Source organism: Orbicella franksi, chromosome 8, assembly GCF_964199315.1.
Source record: "Orbicella franksi chromosome 8, jaOrbFran1.1, whole genome shotgun sequence".
NCBI classification, from domain to species: domain Eukaryota; kingdom Metazoa; phylum Cnidaria; class Anthozoa; order Scleractinia; family Merulinidae; genus Orbicella; species Orbicella franksi.
In genome coordinates, this window is record NC_138152.1 from 27651109 (window position 1) to 27673743 (window position 22635).

At 40.3% G+C, this 22635-nt stretch overlaps 1 pseudogene across 1 annotated transcript; it reads left to right on the forward strand.

Moving 5' to 3' along the window:
• The first annotated feature begins 1072 nt into the window (after positions 1-1072).
• Positions 1073-16857, forward strand: LOC145494457 (uncharacterized; annotated as a pseudogene). The gene is made up of 9 exons (XR_014050252.1): positions 1073-2560; positions 3294-3467; positions 3742-3918; positions 4829-6153; positions 6258-6396; positions 6910-10847; positions 11020-11187; positions 13354-13578; positions 14143-16857. The product of XR_014050252.1 is annotated as an uncharacterized LOC145494457 (transcript).
• Positions 16858-22635: the final 5778 nt, after the last annotated feature.

Sequence of the window (22635 nt, forward strand, 5' to 3'; positions counted from 1 at the left end):
TGGGCTACCCTCGGGCAAATGGGAGGTGGCCGCTTAATAGGGGTTGGCCGCTTAATAGAGGTTGGTGTGCCTTGAGTATTTTTTCACCATCGGGCTATAAATTTAGCTAAATTTCTAAGTAAACATGGAGTCAATTCAAGACAATCATGATAGCCGTCATTCTCGGAGACTGAGGGGCAGTTAGTGGGGGCAGGGAAAAAGTGTAAACGGGTCTTCTCATCCGTTTAGATTTTAACGGACTTTGGTAATTTGCATATTTCTTTGAAATAAAAGGATATTTTGTCAAAAAAACTATCCAGTAGTTTTTGTCATTCCCTAGCCTATCTATCATAGGAATATGAGCGAAATCGAATTTTCGACCCTTGCCGCGAAATTAAGAAATTGTCTGATTTTTACAGGCAGACACTCTTAAGACACCTTTGAATCAGCAAAAAATTATCTCAAGCTTCATTGCAAGTGGTCGTAAGTCAATTCCATGCACGAGGTAATAAAGGAAGGAAATGAAACGGAAAACAAGACGGTGTACTAACCTGCGACGATGCAAACGACAGTGATAGTAAGAAAGATTTCCGCTGGCAATCCTGCAGACCTAGCGACAATTTCACGTATTGAGATGCTTATTCCAGTTGTCTGTCCTTTTTGATCATTTCGTAGGCCGGATGGCAGCGCAGTTTTGTCGTAACCTGTATTTCCTCATTGTTTACATTCGGCTGCGCCAAAAAGACACCACCTCTGACGTCTTTACTCGACCGTCTTGTTTACACGCTAATAATTGAGGAAAAACTGACCCGCCACCCGCAATGCTAGACGATTTTTCTGATCTGAAAGAACAGTCAATGTTTTCAAAAACAAGGAGAAACCTTTATGTAATATCGAACCTTTTAATCTGTAACGCGTCACGCCATCCGAAAACGAGAAAGAGATGTAAACAAAGGGTTTGCAAAAGTCCCAAAATTAAATTTAGGGTAAAGGTTCGCTCACTATTGACTTGCAGTTTGTTCTACACAACAGAAAAAAAGACCATCGAACTGAGGATCCACTTTGTTTTTCCATGTAGCGTAACGTTGCGGGAAAATTTAGCCTAGGCGGTAAGGATTTGGCGAGTTTGAAATGTTTACTTAGGTTAACAACGATGTCAAAGCTTAAAAATTCTCTTCTGCAGTCCAGCTAACTAATTTTTTGCAGATCTTTCATTAAATCATGAATAACAATCGCAGAAAGTTGGAATGAGGTGATATTTTTCGCTAAATATTTGGCGGGAAATATTTCTGACTAATGACTTTTTTTGGACTTTGCGAGACCAATTACTAACATTTTCTTGTAGATACCAATTTTAACTCAACCGGATATTGATAACAATGCAAGAGACTATCACAAAATTGTTTTTCTGTGGAAATAAACTGCCGCACTTTTGAAAAACGACTCGCTGAAAATGACTAAAATTCGGGTCACGCTAATTAACGATTCGGCGGCGGTATTTGGCACCTCGTAAAAACCATCGAATTAAAGCTACAGACCTCAAATATATCTCAGTCAACTAATACAGGGACAAATATTATCGCACGAAGATAAGAGTCTCTGGAATTTGTACGAAGTATCTTTTAGGCCCACCTAAAGTTGCCCGAAATTTCGACCATTTTCGACCGCTTGAGAGCCCAAAATCATGATGTGGTGATATCTCGAAGAAAAACGAACGCCTACCTCGGCAAATGTCATGGTTGTTAATCTTTTCAGGTAGCTTTTGTACAGTGAAAAGATGAAGGTGAACGGCCGACCTCGATCTTTTGGTACTGCCCGGTTTTCTCTGACAATGACACTTAAAAAGCTACAATTTGATGATTGAATGCTCCAAAAAATAATAGAGCAAATTATTCAAGAAAATGCTTTTGAACAATAGAAAAAGAAACCCGGGTTAAAATTTAACCCCGGATTAGCGCTAATCGGCCTTCGAACAACTGGACCCCGTGGAATTGCTAAATTTTGAAAGCATTAATCACCACTATGAAGACTACGTTACTATTCTTCATTGTGAAAAGAACAATCAGAGAAACGGCAAAGTGAAGGATTTTAAAAAACTTATCTATAATTTTGATCCATTAAAACAAATAAAAGACGTTGCTTTCCTTGTATTTTCTCCAATCAATCACTGCATTAAGTAAGTGACAATATTACGTGCATATCAGAAAGAAGGATCCAAGTTATCTGTTTCTCGCGCTGTATTGCCCCTCGAGTGCCCAGGGATTAACTATCTTAATTATAACAGCTACTCATTTTAACCCCTAAAGGAAAGGCCAATTTACCGCGGCTTCGTATTGTCGAGGTGATATTATGGGGCAAAGGAAATCTATCTCTTTATATCGGGGTTTTATTGTACTGATACCCAAAAAGACGTTTGTGTACAGACCATTACATATGTTCACCGTTCATTCACTTCCAGATCACGATGAGTGCAAAAACGGTCGGCACACCTGCAGTCAAATTTGTGGAAACACTCCAGGGAGCTATTACTGTACGTGCAGACCAGGATACTATCTTGATGGTGACTTACGGACATGTAAAGGTAATATTTCAGTTGATATACGGACACACTTCACTGCTTTGGTCCTTATTGGATCGCTTGCTGTAAGAGGCTCGACAAAATCATTTTCCCGAAAACTCATTTAATCGAAGATTCCAAGGGTCAATATGTTTTTAAAATAAAGAATAGTGGGAGTGTTAAGATGACAGGAAAAGAAAATATATATATATATATCTGTTGGTGATAAATGATAAATTAGAAAGTCCGTCATCTCGCCGAGATGTCCCAAAGTTTGTTGACGGCGTAATAAATGGTTAATGCGTATACGCTTTTCAACCTTATTTCGTACATTCTCTATCCCCGACTTCCCCCAACCCTTTCGAATAAAAATGCAAGTAGGTAAGGTAAATGTCTTCTTACGAGCCTTGTAGCCCATCAGGCCGGCGCTTATCTCCGGTTTCTGTAGCATGAAGCGACTACGAGTATTTCTACTCCCCCTTGGGTGGGATGCTAGTCCATCGCAGGGTTACCCCCAGCATTGAATTCGCTGGTACCCATTTATACACCTGGGTAGAGAGAGGCACTTTGAGAGTAAAGTGTCCTGCCCAAGAACACAACATAATGGTCGCGGCCAGGGCTCGAACCCGGACCGCTTGATCCGGAGTCCAACGTGCTAACCATTAGGTCACCGCGCCTCCCACAAAAAATGCAAGTAGACTGCCCCCTAAACGGCAAAAAAAAAAAAAATGATCCATGGATAACTTATGTTTTTTAGGATACCCGTGCTTATCGTTATCCAAGCCAGCCAAAGGTTACATGAACTGCACAGGGCAAATCATGGACAGCGTCTGTCAGTTCAGCTGTCAGCCTGGGTACGAACTTGTAGGATCACGACTACGCATGTGCTTGGCCAATGGCAAATGGAGTGGAAATCGCGCAATTTGTGAAGGTGGGCTTGTCAAAGCTAGATCCACGAAATGAACAAATGAAATCAGTTCTGTAAATTCTTCTGTAAATTCTTCGGTAAATTCTTGAGAAAAAAAATTATACCGTATAACATAATGAGCGGTGAGATCCATTCGACCTGGTTCATTCCAAGGGAAACCATTACAATGTGGATATAGACGGGGCCTGTCAGCATAAATTAGTAGTTTAAATTAAAGTAGTGTCGTTGTACATACTTTGTTCATTTTCTTACATTCCACGTGTTTTTCCTTGGACAGTTAAAAATTGCAAAAAACTACCTCCACCTGCAAGTGGCCATGTTAAGATTCCTTGTTCAACCACTTACAAAGGAAAATGTTCTTTTGGGTGTCGCTCCGGATTTTTCCTCAACGGAAGCAGAACAGTTTCTTGCTCTGCGGATTCCAAGTGGTTGCCGATCCCTGGAAAATGTGACGGTAAGGAAACAAACAACGAATAGAATAATTCAATAGAGAGGCGAATAAATGATTGTCCTAAAGACCCAAACACAACATTATAAACAAATGACAACTCAAAGAAGGTACTCTATTACGTGCGCCAGGCGAGAGAAAAAATCGGTTTGACGAAGTCACGACTAATTTTAGTTATGCAACCTAATAAGCTTTGCGTCTTATTTCATTATTGTTTTGGCTTGATTTTTTGGTATTTGCTTTGGTATGGCCCTATTTTTCCAGAGAAGAGAAGGGATTAAGTCATCTGGTTTGGTATTCTCCCGTGACGTAAGTAAATATTGCCCCACGGCTAGCAGTACCACTTACATCGGGGACTTTTCAAGATTCCACTTCTGTAATCTTCAATTACTTACCAGCAAGCACTAAAGATTTTAAAGAGTAAAGTGGACTGTGTAAGAACTATTTGAAATCCCGATGCCTCATGATACGACTAAGCTCTTTTCCTTGTTTTTATTTTGATCGTTCATACATATGCATGATTTTTAGCTTTATTTATGTTTAGTTTTAGCCTTTTTCACAGATGAAGAACCCTTTCCATTTTCTATCGCAATTATTATTATAATTATTATTATCATTATGTAAACACTGTTGAAATAGGTTTTAATAGTTTATTTTAAAACATTATTATTACCATTATTATTATTATTATTACTATTATCATTAATATTATTAATATTATCATTACCGTTATTATTATTAATTCTACGGTACGCAGTCTCCAGTTCGAGATAAGGGAAAAGTTGGGGTATCTGGGACTCGAGTTACTGGGACTTCACAATTGTTAGTTGAGTGTGTCTTGGCGAAGTAAAAGTCAAAGAAATTCTTGATTTATTTAACAACGATGGTCTAAGTAGTCTCCATACCTTGTTTGCAGCAATAACAGTTTGTCACCCAAATCCTTGCTTTCACGGAAGGGAGTGCAATCCTATTAACAGCACAGCCTTCTGGTGTAACTGTACCAACACGGCGTACACTGGCAATAAGTGTCACATGGGTATTTTCCGCAAACCGAAATATCCCCGGCTTCAACAAGGTAACAGTTTGAACATCACCTTTGAAATGTCTCCGCCAGAGAACCAGCTGACAGTTACGCCAAGTGCATCGGGATTAGAATTCTTACCTCGAAATTTGGTGATATACCCAGTGCAGATGGAAGATGGAAAACTGTACCGTGCCAACATGACAGTTACAGCTCGTCTGCCTGGCATGAATCTGATCACATACACCTTGTCCGGTGTTGCAACCGATTTCTATCAGACGCTGCTTCCAGATACTGTGATTGTCGTGGACAATGAAACGTCTTGTAATGGTAATCTTAGTAGCAATCTTCCTGTGGGATGCCACCAAGCCAGACTACTCAAGTGTCCACAAAGTGACTACTTTTTGTATGCCAGATCAACCGAGCCATGGAAACAAACCCAAGGGAAAGTTAGCACCAAGGGAGTCGTTAGTATTCTGTCTGTAAATGATCGCACTTTACCACTGGGTATAACAGGAACAGCACTTGACAAATCGAATCTCCTTCATCTTTCTGTCTAAGCAGACAACAAGTTTTGCAAAGACCACCCGTCAGTAGATGTACAATGTCTTCCTTCCGAAATCATTGCCACGGTTTTCATCCAGTCCTTGACTGCTAGCCTTCCTCGCTGGTTACGTTTGATCCCATCAAAAACGTTATCAGGCTTTGACACAAATGACGCAATCACGTACTTATGGAACGGGCTACAACTAAAGGACATTTTGAAAGTGGTAGGTCTATCCGTGAACGAGCGATCTTATTATTCAGCGCTTCTGTACTCAAATGCCTTAACTGTCTAGTTAAACAAAAGCAGTGTGGCACTTCCTAAGTATGATGGCAAAAATACGCACCTCGTTGTTACGGATCTCTGTTCGAAGTCATGGCCTCCTAATGCACTCATTGTGTTTAACCCATTATCCTACAAAACGTTACAAGCCATTTCGCTTTATGAGAAGCTTGAAGCTCGAGGCTGGAAAGTTACAGCGATGGCTGTACAGTTTTCTAAATTAAGTGCTCTAAACTACTCTGCCTATACAAGAAAGCAAGAAAACGAGCTCATACCAGGAAGTCTGGAACTCTTTGGAAGAGCGGAAAAGACCATCAATGGTTCTCTCCCAATTGGTTTCGTGAATGTGCGTTTGGTGGGAAATGCAATCTTAGGAGTATCAGATATCGACAAAGTAAGTGATTCATCCTTTTTTAATCATTATAGGACAAATTATACTTAGGCTAAGCCGGTACACACTAAACGCAAATGTTTTGTATAAAAAATTCTCTCACGTAGGTATGGGAGGACAGTTCAACCTCTTGGAAGGCGGGAATAAGAGGAGAAGTGACGGCAAATATGACTCTCTTCTTGTTAGAGCAAAAGGTATCAGTGGAACTTCAACTAGATGAAAGCTCTGGACTGGTGCAGTATCGAGGTTAGTTTGCATGGGCATTGTGGTAATTGTGCATCCTTCAGGTTAAGAGCTGTGTGATGCTTGACAAAAGTTACAACAAATACTACGTTTATGTAAGGCAAGATAACAATATGAGTATGAGTTTGGGATCAAGCCAGAAAACCACACGCCTACTTATTTTCAACTGCGGTCAAATCTCAATTTTTTTTAATTTCACTTGCTCTTCAACTTTCCAAAGGCCAAGTAATACGGGCAACAGTTTAGATCAATAGCTACTGGTGTAAACAGACCCCCAATGAGATAATCATAGACCACAGAACGACGTAGGTGACAAAGGACGGTGAAGAATAACACCAATTGTATGTGAAATTTTGTCCAAGGACGCAGAAAATTACTTATCCCTTTAAAAGTTTTTTACTGACGGATGAAATCTTAATCGTTTTTTAAACCATGCTTGATTCACCAAAATGTGTCAGCGTTATTCATTGGAAAACCGTTTTCAAAGTAGGAATACACTCTTTTTTGCCCGTCTAGAATCTCTAAACAACAAGTCTTGCAAGATCACAGACACATATGAATTATCCCTGAATAGCTTCTCAGTGAAAGATCCATTCGCGTTGACTGTTCTTGGCTCCTTTATCGAGAGTCCCAACGGCAAAGTGTCCTTCTATGCGAATTCTCAGCTTCTGCCCAACTCGTCAGCAAAAGAGCCAAGTGGATCCTCAGCCATCCAGCTGGAATTGGTATTATCTGGCGTTGTCAAATTTGGACCTTTGAAGTTTCCAACATGTCCATCAGTACTGCGATGTTCTCAGAAGAATTCAAAACGTGCAGTGGTCAAGGCAATAAGATAGATGTTCCTGGTTTAATCGTTTCCGCTACTTTCAACCAACCGGAGGTGTTAGGAAGGTTCTTCACTTGCTTCAATTCGGATTCCCTTCAGATTTTCTTGCCTTCTAACAGCCGGAACAGTTCTGAAGGAGTCCTTGACACCAGTGTGGCCTTGCTGGGTGACTCGTTTAAAGCTAAATTGGACATATCAAATAGCTCTTTGAATTTTAAGAAAGAGGTCAATTTATTCGATAATTATCGCCTGTCAATATATGGGTCAAGTCAATTACAGGCATGGGATTCCCTGTCTTTGAAAGTCACCGGAACGTTCGGTAAAACAGACCCTAACAGTGATCAGAATGCACTGGAGGATACAATGAAAGAAGTTATAAACGATTACACAAAGGTTGTCGTTGAAACTACTACTCAGCGACTAAAAGTTTTCGAAAGTGTGAGGAAAAAAATTAAAGCGAGGATCAGCAGGAGCCACTTACGACTTGTCCAAGCAGAAAATAAAACTCATTTGGCCATCAAGCAATACCTTAGAGCATTAAAAGCCGAACGTACCGCCTTGAAGGATGTGAAAAAGGCAGAGAAGATTTTGACCAACAGTAGTGAAGAACTTAACCAACTCAAAATATCTTTTGAGCGGTTGTGCTCCGTAATTGAATGTCCCTACATTTGTGTTACCGGAACCGCTTGTAATACTTGCTATGAAGATCTCATCAGCAAGGAGCAGGGGGTCTGCCCAGAGACCTGTCACAATCTCCGGCAGGAAAGACTCCCTCCACTTCGGGAGACATCGACTTGTCACGAAGAGGAGTGCGATCATTCCGGGGGTGATTTTTGTCTACCATATCCTGTTCTGAAACCAGCGATTATATTAGGAGGTACAGCTGTTTTATCAGCCATGGGCGTTCCACCACCAGCTGCATATGTCGCTTCAACTGCTGTAGTAAATGCTGCGTACAAATATGATAAAACGAAAGATCCACATACATCAGCACATGCGGGAATCAAATCAGGACATATGGCGATTTTATCCACAGTTGCAGGTCAGAAAGCAGGAGAGTACGTACCCTGGCTCAAACCGGACCCAGATCATAGTGGAGACTTGTGGTTGGCAGCAGCAGGGGGAGCGAAAGAAGCTGTAGAACAATGTAATGATGAGGGTTCGTGAAACTGCGAACTGAAACCTTATCCTTGCCCAAAGGAACTCTTCATTTATAGGTACACCAACATACCTTATCAACGCGAGACTTCTTGTGAGGTAAACGTAGTAAAAGAAACAATAGCCACGCCGTGTTGCCGAGAAGTAAACTGTGCATCCCGTGTAAAAGACTCAAAATGCAAGGAAAAGAACGCGTTTTGTCGTATTGCAAGAGAAAAGGCCACGTCAAAGTTAAATACAGCCGAAAAAGAAACCTTGAAGCCACTTATAGAATTACGGCAGGCAAAGAAAGTATTCAACGTTGCGCAGATTGAACTGGCAAAACGTAAACTTGACTTGGAAGCTGCAACTAATGAACGAGACATTCTTCGAAGGGCACACAATGCAATCTTAAAAGCTGCTAACATTTCGGAGTCATCGAATGAGCAGAATCGTGCCTTCATTCAAGATGCAATTGCCTTGACTCAGCTCTGGAACAGCACTAATGGAACTTGCCCTGTAGACATCAAAGAAATCTTATTCGATGTGACTTTGTTCTCACCTTCTGAAACTCAAATACCAGTACTGTTCAGAATAGCTACCACGAGCAAAGAGAGAACCATCTTTCCTATTGTTGATTTTTCAGCTCTGAACGAGTCTCTCCAGCAAACTGCCAAGCAAATCGTAAAGGAGCTTTTTGGCGATGTAAATGGTGTTCTCCGGTCTAGACATCCTTTAAATCAGCTGGAAACTTTAAAGAACAAAGGAAGAAGAAAACGCGCCACTGATGAACGAGGCTCCGACGTAACGACTTTAGTCGAATTCAAGAAGAAATGTGCTTCGGTAACAAACTATAACCGTGCCCTAAGTGACATTATAGGCACTCTTTAAAACATTTCTACAAAATCTTCACGGCTTCTCAATAATGTGACAAACCACAATTTAGAGCAGCAACAAGCAAGCGCCCATGATTATTCGCTAAATCTGACGCAAGCTGCTGAACTGGGGCTTTCTGAAAAGGATATCGATGACTCAATCAACGCTGTGCCTTCTGACGAAGAGGTGATGAAAGTGTCAAGTTTAGTCGAGCTCGGAAATGCAACGAATCACGAAAAAGTCCAAACTGCCATAGATATGGTGTTCAGAGACTGGGAAGCAAGCATGGAGACCCTATTCAACTGCACATCACTTGAATGTAGTGGTTTTATAGACTGTATGGAGGATTTTGTAGACAACTTGCTTTTCCTCTACCAAGGGATCGATCTCCCTGCGGCAATTCCTTTGCGGCGACTAATTGCAATAATCGACCTAGAGGTCAAAAGTCTTCTTTCCTACGAAGATCTATCAGTAAGTGAAGCGGCGGAGAAATCCTCAAGAATTCTACAAATGCTGAAGGATATAAAAGACACCAACGTCTTCTGTGCAGTCGCTCCTAACATAACACATAATCCAGTACCAATAAAGAATTTGAAGATAGGACAAACGCTCGAGTTGCCTTGCAAAGCAACTGCGGATGCTGCACCGTTTAATCGCTGGAGAAAAAACGGCGTACTTCTTTCAGGAAAAGACACCGATACTTTGCGCATCGAGAGCGTAACTAAAAATGAGAGTGGTAACTTTACTTGCGAAGCTTACAACCCCTTAAAAGTGGAACAGTCAATGCCCTCTCACATATTTGTTCACGCAGCTCCAGTACTGGTACACCAACCTCTCAGCAACATGAATATACCTGTCGGTACTGGCTTTTTTATGCGGTGCAAGGCAAATAGCTTGGCAAAACCACTTCGATATCAGTGGCTTTATAAGTCTGTCAGTGGGAACAGTTATAATTTGGTCCCTAATGGTACTTTCTCCATATTAAACTTTCACTCTGTGAAGAAAAGCCAAGAGGGATATTACAAGTGTAACGTGTCCAATCCATTTGATTGCACGCTATCGCAAAGCGTTCGACTTCGAGTTCTCGACTTTTCTTTGGTTGTACCTTCGCTTGGATTGTCTTTCAAGATTGCCGGCGACAACAGAAGCCTTTTCAAGGCCCACAAAGAGAGCAACAATGTAGACAGTGATAAAACTTCGCTACATGTGAATGACGACTTTCAGGAAGACGTAAAAGTTAGTTTTACCACAGTCGTAAGCAACCTGGTCAACCTTTCTTCCGATGCTGTGCAGGATCTTTCAGTGGAAGACTGCCAAATGATCGACAAGAGCAGCAATATCTCTTGCAAGGTGTCACTCAGACTGCGTGGCTTTAATACGACGGGACCCAACCCTATGAACAGAACCGCATCAGAAAATACCGTTAGTGTTATGGATTCCGTGCTGCAGCTAGAAAGAGCTGTGACCACACTGGTAAATGAGTCAGTTGTAAGTGGAATCAGTTTAAACACCAGGAGCGTCAGCTTAAAACTAGATCAGACCTCGTGGAGTGTTGGAAAATACATCTCTTTATGCCCTATTGGTACAGCACTGTTTGAAAACAACTTTGTTTGCGGTGAGTGACGTTTTTTTGTCAAGTTAAATCAGCGTTTCTGAAGAACGTAGAATCCTAAGCTCTGGACCATACCAATTTTATAAAACTTTCCTTGGTTATATAAAAATCCCAAATTAATATTTTGGCATTGAATAAATTATTTTTTTGTTATTTGTACATGTATTCCATTCAGTCAATTGTCCACCGGAAACTAGCGGGGCTACAAACGGGACGTCACCTGCCTGCTTTCCGTGTCCCATGGGAACATATCAGCCTGGTGAAGGAAAAACTTCTTGCCTGCCTTGCCCTGCGGGTTTTAATTCCCGTAGAACGGGATTGGAGGATTTGACCTCATGTAAAGGTAAGTTGCTATACTCAGATATGCAGTGTTTCACAGGGCAATGGCTCAGGATGAAAACGAATTCAACCTATCGCCCAGAATGCCGCGACACATCCGGCACTTTCGCTATGTTCCCCAAGAAAATTCAAAGTCACTCAGGATGGCAGCCGGTCAGACAATAGGGAAAATGAACTGAAAGCGGCAAACAGCGGGTACATGATCGCAACAACGAAAAAAAGTGTTTAGTTTCTACTGAAAATGCTGCGTTGCGTCAGTGGCGAAGCGTGAATATAGCTGCCCTCGCGAATTTGCAAACACTGAAGTTTCCAGCAACCGGTTCATAGAAACCTCAAACAACTGACTCGCACGTCGCTCTTGCTACCAACCTACGATCAGGTCGATTCGCACGAAAACCAACGAAAACAGAAACGAAAAATCACGCGGAAAATTTCCACTGATCGATGGTCGATTTATTAAAGCCCCCCTTGTAAAACCATGCGTTCTGATGGTTTGAAAAGACAACTTTTGACTAGAATTCCATCGAGTCAAATAAAAATTTCGCTCCACGCGAATTTCTTGATAAAATTCTGTTTAAAGTGGCTCCCTAGAGTAATTACGAACACCCTCCCTACAGAGCACGAGTTAGATAAAGAAACTTAGTTAATTTCTCTTAAAGTTTTTCCCGTAGAGATTTACCAGTATGGGTACTGTTAAAATAAGGCTTATGTTTTGGTTGTCAATTTTGGATTAAGGCCGTTACCATGGCAACATCTCATCTAATGACAGGCAGATATATTCCTCATTTTGACCTAAACTCCTTAATATTTATGCTTTCCCTCAGTGAAATTTTTTCATACTTCGCCACATCAGGGAAATGATATTGCCTGACATTTTGAATTAGTAAAAAAGTCAAGGTTGTTCAGACGGTTTTTCCAATATTCTGTAAGTTGTCATTATTCTAAATATATTAGATTGGCTCTGACAGATTTTAACAAAAATAGGGTATTTTATAGGAATTGTATGTGGTTAGAACTGAGCCAAATTAAAAAAAAAATAACTGAAGGGAAAGCGAGAAAATTAGCATTTATTTGGTCAAGCTGACGTCACAAAAATCAGAAAAACACGCGTGGTGTCACGCGTGGTTATTCATTTAGGTGCGCGCTCATGGGACGCCATGTATCGCGTGCGAAAAAGCAAGAGTAAATTAGAGCTCTTTTAGCGGTTATTTATAGAGCTTTTTTTGTCATATTTTTTCGGCCCTAGGCTTAAACGCATGTTTGAATGGAGTTTGAAACTATTACTACTTATACCGAAGTGATTTAACGCCTTTCAAGTGCTGAAGCAAATTCGCTTCTTTTTAGGGTTACTTGCATCATTTTTGAACGCACGATTAATACTGACGTTTGGCAGGCAATGGTAGAGCGCGCTATTGAGTCTCAATATTGAGAAAAACTGTAGTAAGCCACCTTAAAGAGTGCGGTCGGCGCTATTGTTAACTTCATCGCACCTTGGGATTTACTTAACGCATCACACCGTTTGATTGACAGCAGCTGAAATGTGCAAAGAGACTCAAGTATTCCCATAACTAGACCTGCTGACCAATCACAGCCGAGTAGCTCTACATACGCAAATTATTATGCCTCTCGTTGATAAACTGGGCACTGCAAGTACATGTCGCAAAAGACAATAGCATTCTGGGCGATGCATTTTCAGTCCTAAAATTGATCAACATCTAATTGTAGATGTGGATGATGTTAATGTACAATTAGATGTTGAGCAACAAGTGTAAATGCAATTCCAGCTGGTAGTATGAGACACGACATAGGACCAGTTCGTGTTGTTACTTCTTCGAAATAGGCACTTTAAAAGCGGTTCAAAACGGGAAAAGATAGTAGTTAGACAAAGATTACAAGTAAATCTAACCTGATTCAGGCTCTCAGTTGGTGGTACTGTAGAGCGTGCGTGCGAGGACAAATTTAAAGGAAGGGAGAGGAATGCTCTCTCGCCATGACAACAGTCGCGTTTTTTGCTCACCGCTTTTTTCGTTCGCCGGCACTAATCGAGAGCCTGTAAAACGTATCCTATCTCCGTATCTATGGGAGTGTTATATTATTCCAGGGGAAAAAGTCTTCTGGAGATTAGTTGCTAGAATGAGTGTTAATAAATACAATTTTTCTTGTTAAACAGATTTAACACCAGAAACTTCCACATCTAAAGCCAAGACTTCCCAGTTGTCAGATGTCTCAACAAAGTTACCAGAACCTTCTCCAACAGTTTCTTTGACGACCTTAAAAGACGAAATCACAGCTAACGAGCCTGGGGCACTGAATCTCCAAAGTCACCACGATGTTGCTTTCAAATGGAAAATAGCCTTTGGAGTTTGTTTGGCTATGATTATCCTATTACTGGCAGGTAAGCTGGGTCAACTTTACTCGGGGCGGGGCGATACCATCATGGGATCTGCAAATTGGATGCTTTTAGAGCCGGCTCGCGTTGTGAGGCAGATACATAGCTTTTTTTACTGATGTATAACTAAATAGGCGTCTCTACTTATCTATTTTCTTTGAGGCGAATTTTTGAATTGAGAGATAAGGACAGAAATTACGTTAAACTGAGCTTCGTCAAAGGCTGCGCATCTTGAAAAATTTAGACAAAATTTTTCAAGTTTGCCATTTGCAATCTGTGATATTAACCATCCCTTATCCATTTTGTTACAGTCTTGAATCTTTAGAGTTTGTCTAACCTGGCAAACTATCATTTCAAGGTTTCTTTCCAACTAATGGCAATTTCCAATGGCCGTAAACACAATTTAAAATATCGCAACTTAAATCCTTTAACATCCTCTCTAAATTCGTTCAATGTTTGCGTTCAAGGCAATAATAAGATTTTCAATTTTCAAAAGCAAATCATGGAAAACATGAAAATCTGAAAACTGAACAATTTTGATCTCAGTGGTTTGTCTATTTCTTTTCAAAGGAGTGTTACTGTACTGCATAAACTACCGTGTGAAGAGAGTCCGCCGCTTTAAACCTTCAGCAGATGATTCCAGTAGGACTGCACGGAATGAAAGGGAACGAGAAACGTTCCAGAATCCCATTTACGATGACAGTGAAGTTATTAAAAATGAGCCAGCGGCCAACCATGACAACTCTACCTACCAGCTGACAGAGAACCCGGAGAAGAAGAAAAAGAATGCACATGGCGGGTGCACGTTCCAGAACCCCGTGAACAGTGCGACAAAATTCGATAAAGAAGAACCGACGGTATGCAGCCACGATAACCCAGCCTATCAGATGAGCAGCGATCTTAACACGGAGGCATAAACTTGAAAGAGCTCCCCAACCTTGAAAGATGAGACTGACTGTTTCTGTTAGGTAGATAGGTCAATTTTGACACCTTTGTGCGAGTTTCTCTTTTACATTGCTAGTCCAGTATTGAGTAAGTCTTAGAGAAAGTAGAAAAGCTGAATAGCCACAATCCTATAGCTATAAATAGCATGTCTGTAGCTCGTAACTCTTCAAACGATTGATTTAACTTGCTGTAGGCTCCCTTCGGTTATAGTTGCAAACAGACTGAATGGATATATAGTCAGATATACAACTACAATTGGATCAAGTCTAAACAGCCATCTGAGCGCGAATGAATTGTCTAGATCTCAGCACGTGATTTCATCACCTAAAAATGCACCTGCACAAGTTGTTAATTTTGGATTGCCTAACACGTGCACTGTATGTCCTGAAATCTTTGAGGGTCTCAATGGGGTAATGTCTTTTACGGTCAACGGTTAGTATTTTGGCTTTTTTACGGCGAACGGCTTTTTTTTTTTTTCGTTGCGGTTAACGGATCTGTTAAAAATTAATTACCATTGTTTTAAGAAGTTAAAAATAAATTTTCAGGTCAAAGCATGTATGATGAAACTAGAGAGAGTCTAAAAATAGCCAGAGCTGTCAAAACGTCTGTCGACTCGTACTACGACACCGTTCGACAGACACTTCCAACACTTCCGGTTTGCTAAATAGTGAGAGTATCGCCTTTTCTCGCTGCAATAACTCATAAAATCATAAAATTCAAGACACACAAGTCTTCACACGAGACCTTGGACTTTTATTTTTATGGCCAGAATTTTTTACGGTTGACATTTTTTAAGGCTAACTGTTAAATTTTTTCAATTTTTGCGGCTAACGGCTAGATTTTTGGCCGTTTTACGGCTAACGGTTAACCCCATCGAGACCCACATATTTCAGTAATCACTTACAGAGTTTAACATAGTGTTAAGAATGTACCGCTTATTCATTCAAGGCTCCCCAAATATCGTAACTGCATTAACTTTTTGTTTTAGTTGTTTAGAAGTTTGATTACAATACTATTGAAGGCACATTCACGTGTTGTGTTATAGTAAGTTTTACCAAGGAATTATGCGCAATTCTTAAATCGTTGGACTATAGATGGATTCTTAGCCTCAAGCAAAGAACTGGAATATCTTTTATATCCCTGTATCTCCGCCGGAGATTCAATTGCTATTTTTTTCAGATTCCTTAGCATAATACTGTAGACCAGCTTTCATGTCGGACATAAATCGGGAACCATCAACTAAAATATAATGCCTCAATTTTGTCATTAGCCTTTGTGGGCTTTCACTTTAGTTGAAACCGCCGCTTAAATTCTCAAGAGTATCGAAACGAGAATTAGAGATACATAGGAATTTGATTTGAAAGCAAATTTGGACAATGACGTCTACCCATAGTCCAGAATGCTTGAATTTCTCACAGTAAATTTTACCTAAATAAGAATTTTTTACTTTTAATCGATGAATTCAGTGGCTTCTTTTGAAAATACTGATTGTGACCACAGTATTGTTGTAACATTGTTGGATTGTAATCAGAAGATGGTGATGTTTTAAATCACAATGACGAAGACGAGTTTATCATCATCTGGGATTATCGGATGCAGTATTGCTGCGATAGATGATGGTACGCAATGATGATGATGTGCTACAAGGAGCCGAAAATAGGAAGTTCCAGATTTCATGGCCTTCCTCTCTGTCATTTTAACAATTTTTCATTAGACAACGTAGGCGATTGTTCATCAGATCGAATATAGAGGATATCCACTAGTTTGGTTTGGTTTTAAAAAAAAATAGCTGTTAGTATTAAATGCATGAAGAATTTCAGTGGCAAATATAAGATTTTTTGAAGAGCAAATATTTGCTTTTCTAATACATTGGTGATAAACATTATCCTATAAAGTAAACTTCTGATGCTTATCTTCGGGGCAAAGATTCATACACAAGAGTGCCTACGGAAGATTAGAGACGGAGAATTATAACCTGACGGTGACCTGACAAGACTTCCTGCGAAGTCCCTGGTTGTAAACACGATCTGACACCAATTATTCGCGACGAACAGATTACCTTTAAATTTAATCAAAAATTAGTGATCCTCAGCTTGTCAATGCAGAGAGACAACAAAAAGTGCTTGACCATCCGTTAAGCAAGTAATTTTGATAAAAATTTCCGTTTCGTATCTTTGTAAAGGTGGTTGTTTTTGTGTGTGTGTGTGTGTGTCTGAAGAGAAACATCAGTCTAAGTATCTTAGGCTAACGACAATTTAAGTAATAGTTATGTTAAACATTTTATACCATATATATGCCCTGATTTTATTATTACAGTTATTTGTTAACTGTTGTTTTGTGATACCAAATAAAGTTTAAAAGTTATTTTTAGCCATCTCTTATATGTTATCATATAATACTTTTTATTGAAAATTAACTCTCCCAATCGCCTTTTCTGAAGTACGTTTACCCCAACATTTTAACAAAAAAAACATCACTGTGCATTATTTACTGTTAACGTTTGAGAAAGAATTCTATTTTGTATGATAAACAGCAGGTGAAAGATAGTCGTAGTTCAGGTCTGATTGGCTATCATTAAACGCGCTTGCGAAACTCCCCCATGACTGCTTTTTCTGAAAATAAAATAAGAATGTGTGACAAGGAATGCCGGAAATTTCTTTTCTCAGGGCTGGCTTTTTTTGTCCCTCATTTTCGACGAGTCCTAAGGAAAAACACCTTTCATCAAACCAAAGATACTGATAGCAGTAGTTTAAAAAAGAGAACTTAAAGCAATTTTTTACTGCTTCGACAACTGATTACTTTCCAGTTACGATACGTTACGTTACATGACCGTCCTGTGTGTCGCGTGACTCAGAGCTTGGTCAGTACAATTTCTAGGTTACCAACACACGGAGTTTGTAAACATTTTAAGTTGTATTATCTATGTGATTGAGTGTTTCGGTTTTTGAACGAAAGTTTCAACGGATAAGAAGTTTGGGTATTCTTTGTTGGCCTTGGCTTTGGACCTCCGTGAATTCTGCAGTTTTAATTAAACTTTCCTTTCACTAGAAGTGATACCAAGAATTCGATTGGATATTTGACATTTTATTTTGGTAGTCTTGTGATGTGTTTAGGCTCCCTCAGCTGGGAAGCGTCAAGAATTCTGCACAAATATGATAACAACCCGTGAAATATTCAGAAAGTTTTGTCCGGGGATGTTCCCCCAACCCAAAACTAAAACCGTTTACGCCTTTTATAACCAAATTTTGACCAAAAGGCCGATATCTGTATAAATGTATACCTTCCAGAGAAAGTGGTCTCTGTTACATTCTTGAAATAAAAATAATGAATCCCTTTTCTACCCGAGACATGTTGTAATGACAACGGGAAAAATAACTTTGTTTAATCGCGGAGCGACTTTAAATCACTTTGCCCTGTGGAAATCAAAATCAGGTGACTGACAGTTAAGATTTTATAAGACTCCTTTGTTTCCCTTGATAGCGTGAAATCATTGTTCCCTCTTCAGACTCCTGGAGTCGTTTAAACGAATGCCCCAGTTGCTAACTTCTATGCTATACTGTGCGATCGAAAAACACACTTGGACACACTTTAAAAACCGGAAAAAGAATAGCTAGAAGACTAGACTGCAAAACAGTCGTTTTTGGACGTTTTCGGAAGGCGCGAAGCGCCGTAAGCGCGATCCTCGCGTGTGAAGCGCGCGAGCCTCACACGCCCGTGTGCTACCTACTTGCTGGAGACTGCAAAGTTAGATAGGACCATACGGCTTACACTAATGGAGTCAGCTTCGGTAGAGGTTCGACAAAAGTCGGTGTGTAAAGGTCCGAGAGAACTGAGTAAGTTTATTACCTCTTCGCTGGAAAAAGGTTTCTACTGGTAAGTGCATCTAATTAAACTTGAATAACTGAAGGACTTATGAATTTGCTATACGTGGGTGGTATAGAATGGTTCCCTCATTGTCAAATTTCTATTTTTTAAGTGTTTTGTATGATTTTTTTCTTGCCAAATTTAAACCCATCAAAATTCATGTTCGGGATGGAAGGAAGTATAAATAGTCTTCGGAAATTTTCATTCATCACGGTATCAAAATTCTTCACAGCTTTTAACACAGTATCCAAACAGATAGTATCCATCACAAAACAAACCTATTGACCCTCAAATTAGACTTCAATTAAAATTGTTGATATGCTCTAAGGAGCCGTATATCTGGGTTCCTACTGTTTGCAGTAACAAAGCAGAAACTTTTTGGTTTAGTCTTGCCTGTTCGGTGTTTGTCTACCCTTGCAAGCTATTACTTCAAAGTTTCCTCTTATTTGGGGCAAATTTCTACCTCGCAAAAATACTCGAAATATCTAGACATAACTGCTCCTTTATACTCCTTCAAAAATTCTTAAACATTTATTGTACTAGGGAAAACAAGCCGATGGAGACACAAACTGCTGAAATATTGGTAAAATTGGCTTAAAACAAGATACGGTTTTTGATCGTACTCCCTTCTCAACAATTGGGCCACTGGGAGATTTGTGGAGAAATTGCATAATGTAGAGGAACCTCCCTGTTTTTACCCCCTTTTATAAGCGTCCCTTTTTCCGAAATACTACAAAAATTTTGCCTTAGACAGGACCTCTCGTAGGCGAGCAGGACTAATTCAAGCGTTGTTAGCTTGAAATTTGTATTTATTTTTAACTTCCTATAAGTAACCTCTTCGCATGATCCGACCTCTCTACGGCTCCAGTTGGGTAACTAAACGTCTTACAAGACCCTGAAGGTGCGTTCCTTTGGAATGATGCGGATCAGGATCATTAATCCAAGATCACTCGAATCACGTCCATCAAAGGAACCAATGAATCCTTGATTTGGGTGGATTCACCGGCTCCTTTGTAAAACGATGATCGGAATGATCTTGGATCACTGATCCTTATCCAGATCATTCAAAGAAACGCATCCTGGGTCGAGGTCTAGAATGAGATGACTGGCGGCTCGCCCAGTCCAAGGTTTCTTATATAAACAGTGTCTGTGTTTAACATTTCGGACGGTCGCTTACTGGAGGTTAGATTGCACTAAGTTCAAATGTGACGTATGTTTATGTTCAGCTTGAGAAAAAGAGTCGGTGGCAGTCCGTGGATCACTATCTTGATTTCACTAGCTTTTTGTGGAGGGTGTCTGTTAGGGGTCCTAAATTTCACGAAGGAAAATCGAGCGGATGAGCTTTGGACTCCCGAATATCAACAGCTCAGCGACACAAAGTGTGGGTGCAAAAAAATTTCCCAGCAGGGATGCGAGTTTCAAGTGTACTTCTTGTGGCCGATAATGTCCTTACTCCTGAAGTAATAAAAGAGGTACTTAATCAATCAACCATGGCGAGTTATAGAAATAAATCTTCTCAACGAAACCACTGGAATGACCGGATCATACTAAAGGGAGTAGTTTGTTTCAAATTGAGTTTTAATGAAAAGTTGTGGTGCTTGGATACATTTTCTAGAAAGGTGTTTTGCGAGACCGAATTTCTTGAATAGCACTCTTGAGGGTGAGCATTCTGTACCGAATTGTACATCTTTGTTTTTTAACTGACATGAATTAACTTTTTTTTCAGGCATTAATGGTTCTTAAGTGGGTAATACAAATCAGTCATGGAACCAAATATTCTTGGGAGAATATATGTTTTAGGTAATTAGTTAGTGTCACGTAAGAATACGGACAGTTTTACACGGGGGATGCAGAGACAACCAGTTTGTTTTCTTAGTGAGTAAGAGAGATGTATTGTCGATTGAAGAGAACGCCTATCAAGTCGGAGAAAAATTATGTCAGAGCAGCCAGTCTGAAATTTCCTACCTCTAAGCAATCGAACAGGATATTGTAAAATATTTCCTTAAAAATATTTTACTATCAACCTGCATACCGATTTGCTCTGTTTTTTTTTTTCAGGATTGGCCCAGTTTGTTTTGCTATTGGTTTGTTAAAGCTCAGGTCTTTTGACGAGGCTGCGATCAAAGGTCTTACTAAAGAAGACATCTTGATAAAGATAACCAAAAAGTCATATAAGGTGAATACAAAAAAAAACGTATTTCATCTCCTGTACCTATTTCGCCCGGGAGGGTACTCCCGTAATTTTCGGATAGGTGTGTCCGCGAAGGGTATTAAACCCTGACCCTGTCTAAGGATGAAGCAAACGAAAATTAACACCCTATTTAAGGCCCAAACACCAAAAATGACAACCTATTCAAGGGGAAAAAAACAACGGCTCACTGCGCTCGGCACAACGCAGATCTTTATAAAATCGCTTTGCCAATACTTTTAATAGATAGTTCGGTTTAAACAGATTATTTGCATTTCGTTTAGCTAGGCATTTTTTCACTGCAATTTTAGCTGATACAATTTAGGTACCCTATCTAAGGATCACACCGGGAACACAATGCTCACAGGGGCAAAAATGATAGCCTATTTACCTCAAAAACTATTCCCACGGCACATACCTATACAGCCCATATATGGAAGTCCACCCCCGCGCGCGCGCTATTTCGTATTCCTGGCATAGTACAGGAAGTTTTCAGTTTCCTTGAAGGGGATGAGGCCTTGAATTATGCTTAAATATCTAATTAAATGGAGCAAAATACGGCATCTGTCCACCAAGTTGAAGTCGTTAGTCTAGCCAGTCCAGCCAGTCCAACCAGGTTAAAGTTTTGTAATCTATGTATGTTGTAATTCGTTTTAGAGTTTTAAAAATGTTGCTGTTAAGTGTATTAGTTCTAGAGGACATAATCGGCTGGCAGTTAAGATACTTTGAGTTGTTTGTGGAACGTCGCACAAGGGTTTACTCATGGTAGAAGAAACGTTTGGATGGGAATCTTTTGTCATAAAAATGCAAATGTCAGTTCATACTACGATTTCATAACGATGTACATGTGTGTATTTTCCTTGAAGAACTTATCTTTTTTGTCAATTTTGTTAACAGTCCAATGACCTGGAAAAAGTCAAATTTATCAAAACGCCTCGGAGGATTGACCGAAACTTGTCAGGACATATCGTGGGCGCTGAAGCTACAACTCTTTGGTTTGGACTAAAATTCAACCCTCAGCTGCATGCGAGAGGGGTATGTGCCATAGCCCATTGCGCAGTTACCGCCACGTTCCTTTAGCGCGCATTGCACACTGGGACCGTTTGGGGGCAGTTCCTTCGCGGGAAATTCCCGCGCACTGATCTCTAATCCAAGAATATAACAAAATTTTCTTCGCGTGCAAATTATGGGCGGTGGAGATCGTTGTGCAGTCTTTAACTGCAACAACGACTGAAGGTTCAAAGAAAAGTAAGTAATAAGTATGGTGCATGCGCTCTTGCCATCTACGAAACGGACCACGGCCACGACACAGCGCAATTAGAGGGTTGTCCAATGCAACCGATCCGTAACGGGTCGCCAAACTGGTGACGATCGGGTGTATTGTACATGAGTGATCCGAGGTTTAGAATTGAATTAACTTAAATAGCCTCGAAATCTCAAAACCCCCAGAAGAGGAGATATTCGAAATGAAAAGGAAACGCTTGCCTGAGATTTTGCGGCAGAAAGAACTCTGCGCTCACATGGACATTACAATTGAAACTTTGAGGAAAATTTCAGCGTTCTCATAGACTCTCAAACAATGGAGGTCAATGAATTTAGAGATTGTAAGCCAGTAATAACTACTTATTAACCGAGAGTGATGTCTTTAAGGGAAAATCTCAAACCCTGGCCTTGCCGTATTGACCTCGCTATCGCTCCAAGACCAAACGTTCGAGGTTAATAAGTAGTTTATTATATGGCCTATGAAAACAAAACCAAACCAAAAAAGTAATCCGGTGATGCGCGCACTTAAGCCCCGGCCAAACGATCGCAACATTTCAATACAGCGCGTCGCAACATTGTTGGGCACAACATGTTCCGCGCGTTTGGCTACCCTGTTGCGACGTGTCGTGACATGTTGGGTCTTGTTGGATCAAATTTGAAAATGGTCAAATTTTCAGGCAATAATGTTGCTCCAGGGCATGGGCATTAGTTCGATTTCCAGCACCCAACATGTCGTAACACGTTGCAACAAAGTGGCTAAATACACGCAACATGTTGCACCCAACGATGTCGCCATATGTTGC